Genomic DNA, 7,589 nt, shown 5'->3' on the forward strand with positions numbered 1-7,589 from the left:
AGCTGCCCTGTACCTGAACTCAGATACCTGCCCCGGACCTGAACTCAGATAGCTGCCCAGTCCCTGAACTCAGCTAGCTGCCCTGTACCTGAACTCAGATACCTGCCCCGTACCTGAACTCAGATGCCTGCCCTGTACCTGAACTCAGCTAGCTGCCCTGTACCTGAACTCAGATACCTGCCCCGTACCTGAACTCAGATGCCTGCCCTGTACCTGAACTCAGATACCTGCCCCGTACCTGAACTCAGCTAGCTGCCCCTTACCTGAACTCAGATACCTGCCCCGTACCTGAACTCAGATACCTGCTCCGTACCTGAACTCAGATACCTGCCCCGTCCCTGAACTCAGCTAGCTGCCCTGTACCTGAACTCAGATACCTGCCCCGTACCTGAACTCAGCTAGCTGCCCTGTACCTGAACTCAGATACCTGCCCCGTACCTGAACTCAGCTAGCTGCCCTGTACCTGAACTCAGATAGCTGCCCTGTTCCTGAACTCAGATACCTGCCCTGTACCTGAACTCAGATACCTGCCCCGTACCCGAACTCAGATACCTGCCCCGTACCTGAACTCAGATAGATGCCCTGTCCCTGAACTCAGATACCTGCCCCGTACCTGAACTCAGCTTGCTGCCCCGTACCTGAACTCAGATACCTGCCCCGTACCTGAACTCAGATACCTGCCCCGTACCTGAACTCAGCTAGCTGCCCTGTACCTGAACTCAGACACCTGCCCCGTGCCTGAACTCAGATAGCTGCCCTGTACCTGAACTCAGATACCTGCCCTGTGCCTGAACTCAGATACCTGCCCTGTACCTGAACTCAGATACCTGCCCTGTACCTGAACTCAGATACCTGACCCGTACCTGAACTCAGACTCCTGCCCCGTGCCTGAACATATACCTGCCCCGTACCTGAACTCAACAAGCTGCCCTGTACCTGAACTCAGATACCTGCCCCGTACCTGAGCTCAGATACCTGCCCCGTACCCGAACTCAGCTAGCTGCCCTGTACCTGAATTTGGATACCTGCCCCGCACCTGAACTCAGCTAGCTGCCCTGTACCTGAATTGAGATACCTGCCCCGTACCTGAACTCAGATACCTGCCCCGTACCCGAACTCAGCTAGCTGCCCTGTACCTGAACTCAGATACCTGCCCCGTGCCTGAACATATACCTGCCCCGTACCTGAACTCAGCTACCTGCCCTGTACCTGAACTCAGACACCTGCCCCGTACCTGAACTCATATACCTCCCCCGTACATGAACTCATATACCTGCCCTGTACCTGAACTCAGATACCTGCCCCGTACCTGAACTCAGCTAGCTGCCCCGTACCTGAACTCAGCTACCTGCCCCGTACCTGAACTTAGATACCTGCCCCGTACCTGAACTCAGATACCTGCCATGTACCTGACCTCATATACCTGCCTTGAACCTGAACGTGTACCTGTTCACGCCAGCGGGATCATCGGGTCTTGCCAACAGTGCCCCCCACGGTGGGTTTCTCGACAGCATGGTAGTGGATTCAATGGGAAATCCCATTGATAGCAGCAGAAGCAGAAGATCCTTTCACTGGCCAATGACAGGCCGCCTACTGTCGCCAAGAAACATGCCATGGAGAGGCCAGAGAATCTCGCCCAGTGTGTCACATCGCTGCCAATAACAGCTGGCACTGAAATAGGGAAATAAAGGCAGTCAGAGGCGAAACAAAACGGGTAACGGGAACGAGTGTACAGCCAAGGGAAAAGAAGCACACGAAGACATCATGGGGCGGCGACTGAAAACAATCATGGTCCTCAATCCATTCGCTGACAATCGTGCGAGGTTAAAATCGCGGCCAAGCTCCGGGAGATACAAGATGGTAGAGGACAGAGATCAGAAGGGAAGAAACATGATCAGTGAGTAGCTATAGAATCTGACGGTACAGATGGAGGCCATTCTGCCCACTGTGCCCATCCCACTCACCCTCCAAAGCCCGACAAATTTCTCTGCATTAAACTGCAGTCGCCATGTGTCTGCCCACTTCACAAACCTGCCCGTGTCCTCCTGCAGCCCCCGTTACCGTCCTCCCCAGTATTTACACTTTCCAATTTATTGTAATCAGCAAGCCTTGAAATGATGCCTGTGTGCCCAAATGCAGGTCAATAATATATTAAAAAGATGCGTGGTCCCAGTATAAAACCCCTGGGGACCCCCAGTGTAGACATCCTTCTCGTCTGAAAAGGAGCCATTGACCATTATCTCTCGCTTTCTATACCTTCACCAATATCCTTTCAATCCTACCGCCTTTATTTTTTTTAAATAAATTTAGAGTGCCCAATTCATTTTTTTCCAATTAAGGGGCAATTCTGCGCAGCCAATCCACCTACCCTGCACATCTTTTGGGTTGTGGGGGCGAAACCCACGCAGACACGGGGAGAAGGTGCAAACTCCACACGGACAGTGACCCAGAAACCGGCTTTATTTTAAACGAGCACGGCGAAAGACTAGCCTTTCAGAAGGAGGAAATTAATTTGACAGTGGCCAGTCTGACGGTGCACACCGTCCGGTTAGTTCCTGGAGTGGGGGAAACAGGGAGAAAGTCGAAAATGTTCAAGAGAAACCAAAGTTCTGCGCTCGCGGAAACACCGGCCGTCGCGGGTAAATCATTAACAGCGAAAGTCAGGTGGGAGTCTGCAGTCATATTTTCCGGGCAGTAAGCCTTAGCAAAGCGATAACTTCCTCTCTGAAAGGAGTGTTAAAGATAACAAACGACTCCTCTGCTGATTAAAACCTAGGCAATTGAATCAAACAAGCTATATATTTATTGCTGAGGGTGTGCCTGAGGAACAAATGTCTCAGGAAGGTTATTCCTTTTAATAAAGTTTGAGCTGACTGGAGCTGGCTCTGTAGCTCAGTTCAATGCTGACAATGAGGGGACAGAAAAATAATGGGGCATCTAATTCGACCCCAATCAGCGGGGTAGACGGTGGCGTTGTGGCATTGTCACTGGGCTAGCAATCCAGAGACCAGGGCTAATTCCCCTGGAGGCGTGGGTTCAAATCCCACCATGGCAACTGGTGGAATTTAAATTCAATTAAAAAATTCAACTTCGGGCAGCGAGGTGGGGCAGTGGTTAGCACTGCTGCCTCATGGCGCTGAGTTCCCAGGTTCGATTCTGGGTCACTGCCCGTGTGAAGTTTGCACATTCTCCCCGTGCCTGCGGGGGTTTCACCCCCACAACCCAAAGATGTGCAGGGTAGGTGGATTGGCCACGCTAAATTACCCCTTAATTGGAAAAAATGAATTGCGTACTCTAAATTTAAAAAAAAAATTCAATTTCAACTCATGCCCTCCATGAAAGAATATTTAAAAGCAATTAACCCGTACATGGAATTATGAGGAATGATTCTACTTCCCATCCTTCTTAATGGAAATCTTGATGGAAAGATACAAGTCAAGTATGATAGTGTTCCATTGACATGAATCTGCCTGGAGGGGCGGCACGGACACGCAGTGGTTAGCACTGCTGCCTCACGGCACCTAGGACTCGGGTTTGACCCCGGCCCCGGGTCACTGTCTGTGTGGAGTTTGCACATTCTCCCCGTGTCTGCGTGGGTCTCACTCCCACAACCCAAAGCTAATATAATAATCTTTCATTGTCGCAAGTATGCTTTCATTAACACTGCAATGAAGTTACTGTGAAAAGCCCCTAGTCACCACATCCCCGGCACCTGTTCGGGTACACTGAGGGAGAATTCAGAATGTCCAATTCGGGACTTGTGGGAGGAAACCGGAGCACCCGGAGGAAACCCACGCAGACACGGGGAGAACATGCAGACTCCGCACAGACAGCGACCCAAGCCGGGAATCGAACCTGCGACCCTGGCGCTGTGAAGCAACGGTGCTAACCACTGGAGCCTTCATGAATAACCTCAGCCGATTCATGAATTGAACCCGCGCTTCTGGCCTTGTTCACAAACCAGCTGACCAGCTCAGGTGGATTGGGCACGCTAAATTGCCACTTAATTGGAAAAGTTAAGAAATATGTATTAAACAAAATGTATCTGGCTGGAGGCAGCTGTCGACAATATTAAAGTGCCTCAATTGGTCTGCGTCTCTCCTGGTAATGCATTTAGAATGGCAGTATAGATCATAATCAAGCAATTTATGGAGGAGAAACAGATTATAGATGATTTGGAAGGACTCTGTGATATAAATTTGTTAATGTATAAGGAAGTTGATGGGAGCAGACAGACAAATACGGAGAAGGCATAATCAAAGGTATAATTAAGCAGTCCTTAAGAAGGAAGGGAGGCAGTTACCTTCCAGCAGTGTCAGACTGCGGACAGGCCAGATTTCCAGCCACCAAGCCTGAAGGCCAGGTTTGCAGCAAACAAACTTCCAAGCCTTAGAGCCAAGGCAGTGCAGAAAACCTTTGTAGCGGCAGTTTTAAAGTATCTTGGCTGGGCCAGGAAAAAGACGGTTTCCAGATTTGTGTATCATCCCTGTATTATGTGGTAACTATAGCCGGTTATTCAATTTGGATATCGTTTGGGGAACAGGGGAACTCTTAGAGTTCAGGTATCATAGAGATATTGCGTGAGAAGGGCTACATTTGATAGAAACTGTCTGTGTTTAGTAATTGATACATCGTAATTGCATAAGTGTAGAGTCGGCCTGATTGTGTACATTTGTTTTTTGTTGATAAATAGTCTTTAATAATTGTTACACGATGACTGGGCTATTCGTTGTCACTGGGGTTTCTCTTGTCGCCTCACACCGAAACAAGATAAAACTATACACCACCCCGAACCGGTGTTCTAAGTTGGGATACCCTCGCAGATGACATCACTGTGCTCCGATACAGCCACGCACTGGGAGAGCCGAAATTTCATCTCTGTTTCACACTTACCTGATCTCGATCAAGGCTGCGCCAATCTGTTCCCAATTCCGGTAACTCCTGATGGTGCGTCCCAGGATCGAGCAGGTTGACCTATGCCCCCCCCCCTCCCATCTCCCCATAGTCAAGCAGTCTGCTTACACAACCTGTCTACACTTACAGCCACAGCCACTTTGCTGGAGCCCTGATGTCTCTCGTGTAACAGTATCCCAGTATCAATGGAAATGGTGACTGGGAGAGGTGGGAATGACGGGATGAAGGTTGGGAAAGTAGACTTTCCCTTGCCCTGGGAGCTTCGGTGCCCACACTATAGGGACGTGGAGAGAGAGCAGAAGAGGTTCACAAGAATGGTTCCCGAGATGAGAAGCTTCAGCGATGAGGAGGGATTGGAGAGGTTGGGATTGTTCTCCTGGAAGAGAAGGAGACTGAGGATATTTGATTGAGATGAACAAACAGAGTCGATGGGGAGAAACTGATCCCCCTCGTGAAAGGATCGAGAACGAGAGGGGCACAGATTTTTTCTTTTCAAATTGAGTACGCAATTCATTTTTTCCAATTAAGGGGCAATTTAACGTGGCCAATCCACCTACCCTGCGCATCTTTGGGTTGTGGGGCGAAACCCACGCAGACACGGGGAGAATGTGCAAACTCCACACGGACAGTGACCCAGAGCTGGGATCGAACCTGGGACCTCGGCGCCGTGAGGCAGCAGTGCTAACCCACTGCGCCACCATGCTGCCCCCTAGAGGGCACCGATTTAAAGTGATTTGCAAAAGCAGCAAATGTGATGTGAGAAAACCCTTTTTTCACCCAGCGAGTGTTTGGGGCCTGGAACGTACGGCCTGGAAGTGAGGTGGAGGCAGGTTCAATCGAGACATTGAAGAGGGCGTTAGACGATTATTTGAACAGAAACAATGTGCAGGGGTTCAGGGAAAAGGCAGGGAGCGGCACTGAGTCACGATGCTCGTTTGGAGGGATAGTACAGATGCGATGGGCCGAATCATATTAAACACGTAGAATTCTTACAGTGCAGACGGATGCCATTTGGCTCATCGACCCTGCACTGACCCTCTGAAAGAGGACCCTACCTAGGCCCATGCCCCAAACCTATCCCCGAAACCTGATAACCCCACCTAACCTTTTGGACGCTAAGGGCAATATAGCGCGGCCAATCCATCTAACCCGCAGATCTTTGGACTGTGGGAGGAAACCGGAGCACCCGGGGGAAACCCACGCAGACACGGGGAGAACGTGCAGACTCCGCACAGACAGTGACCCAAGCCGGGAATCGAACCTGGGACCCTGGAGCTGTGAGGCAGCAGAGCTAACCACTGTGCCACCCAAATAGCTTCCTTCTGCACCGTAGCAATCCTGTGATTCTGTCAGTGTTAGCAAGAGCTTTTCTACAACAGAAATAAGAACAGAAAGAGCTGGATAATCTCAGCAGGCCTGGCAACTTCTGTGGAGTGAGAAATAGAGGGGGCGACTCTCCGAGCTCCGCGCCGGGCCGGAGAATCGGCGCCTCGGCGCCACAACGCCGGCACGCAATTCTCCGAGGTGCGGCGAATCGGCGCCATTTGCGGCGGAGCGTTTGGCGCGGCGCCGGCCGCTGGAATCGGCGGGGCCGCCGATTCTCCGGCCCGAATGGGCCGAGCGACAGAGTCCCGCCGTCGCCGTTCACCCCCGGTCGCTGCCGGCGGGAACTCTGCGCTCACGGCCGGGGGGCAGCCTGTGGGGGGGGGGCCTCCGATGGGTCGGCCTACTTTCTGGCGCGGCCGGCCCCTGAACACCGAGTCGGGGCCAGCGCGCTAAAGAAGTCCCCCGCGCATGGGCAGGTTGGCACAGTGCCCATTTGGCGCCGCGAAAGGAGGCTGGACCGGCGCGAACCGCTCCAGCACAACCGGTCGTACCCGGGCCCGGTTCGACGGCGTTCACGACGGCACGAACACTTGGGCTCCATATTGTAGAATCGCCCCCCGAGTGAACCTTTCGAGTTGAATATGATTTCTTCGGACCATATGCAGTTCCGTCACATCGAATGGCAGAGCAGGCTCAATAGGCCACGTCGTCTCCCCCTGCTCTGATATCTGGTGTAAGAACGCGAGAATGAGTCACAGACAGAAAGACACAAAATAGCTCCTCTCTCCATGGTGTAAAATGTTACGATTCCCAACCTTCAGGAATGAAAAACCACAAAGTATTCTGTCACACCAAGAGTGGTGAAAATCTGCAATTCTTTACCTTAATATCTGTGGGCGTTGCAACATTGCCATATTCACGACTGGGGTGGCTATTTATTGGGTAAGTTCAAAGGCAGGAAAATGAGGTTGAGGTGCAGATCAGCCATGATCTCCGCCCGTTCCCTGTAATTCCTAAACCATTAAATGTTCTAATCAGTCCTGGATCGGACATCAATCGCAGCCAGAAAATGCAATGAGATACTGCCGCCAGTAAATGGGTGTTTCAGCAATTGCTTTGAGATTAGGCCCGGCAGAATAAGTGCCTCCTCACGCTTTGACTCACAGCTGTTGGAATTAATGATGGTTTGGAGGTGGGAGAGAACTTGCCTAATCGCTCATCAATCACTCCTGCTGTCTCAGAGTTAATTCTCTTCATCCCCTCCTTTTCGTGCTGTGCGGTCAGTCTCAGTCAGTTCCAGAGATAGGGCAGAGCGAAAGGAGGAAATAGGAACAAATAAAATTTGGTTC

At 51.4% G+C, this 7,589-nt stretch overlaps 1 long non-coding RNA gene across 2 annotated transcripts in view; it reads right to left on the reverse strand.

Annotated features, from left to right (window-relative positions):
• Positions 1–7,241, reverse strand: part of LOC140389436 (uncharacterized) — a 63,489-nt gene extending 56,248 nt beyond the window's left edge. Inside the window, exons 1-2 of one of the 2 annotated variants that reach the window (XR_011934395.1) lie at positions 7,123–7,241; positions 1,447–1,671 (exon numbers count right to left, since the gene is read on the reverse strand). This is a non-coding gene — a long non-coding RNA (uncharacterized lncRNA). Of the gene's footprint in view, positions 1–1,446; positions 1,672–2,368; positions 2,566–7,122 lie in introns of those variants that run through there. The other variant, XR_011934396.1, reaches the window with a different exon arrangement.
• Between the last annotated feature and the right edge of the window lie 348 nt (positions 7,242–7,589).

This window comes from Scyliorhinus torazame, chromosome 14 (assembly GCF_047496885.1).
Source record: "Scyliorhinus torazame isolate Kashiwa2021f chromosome 14, sScyTor2.1, whole genome shotgun sequence".
Taxonomy (NCBI): domain Eukaryota; kingdom Metazoa; phylum Chordata; class Chondrichthyes; order Carcharhiniformes; family Scyliorhinidae; genus Scyliorhinus; species Scyliorhinus torazame.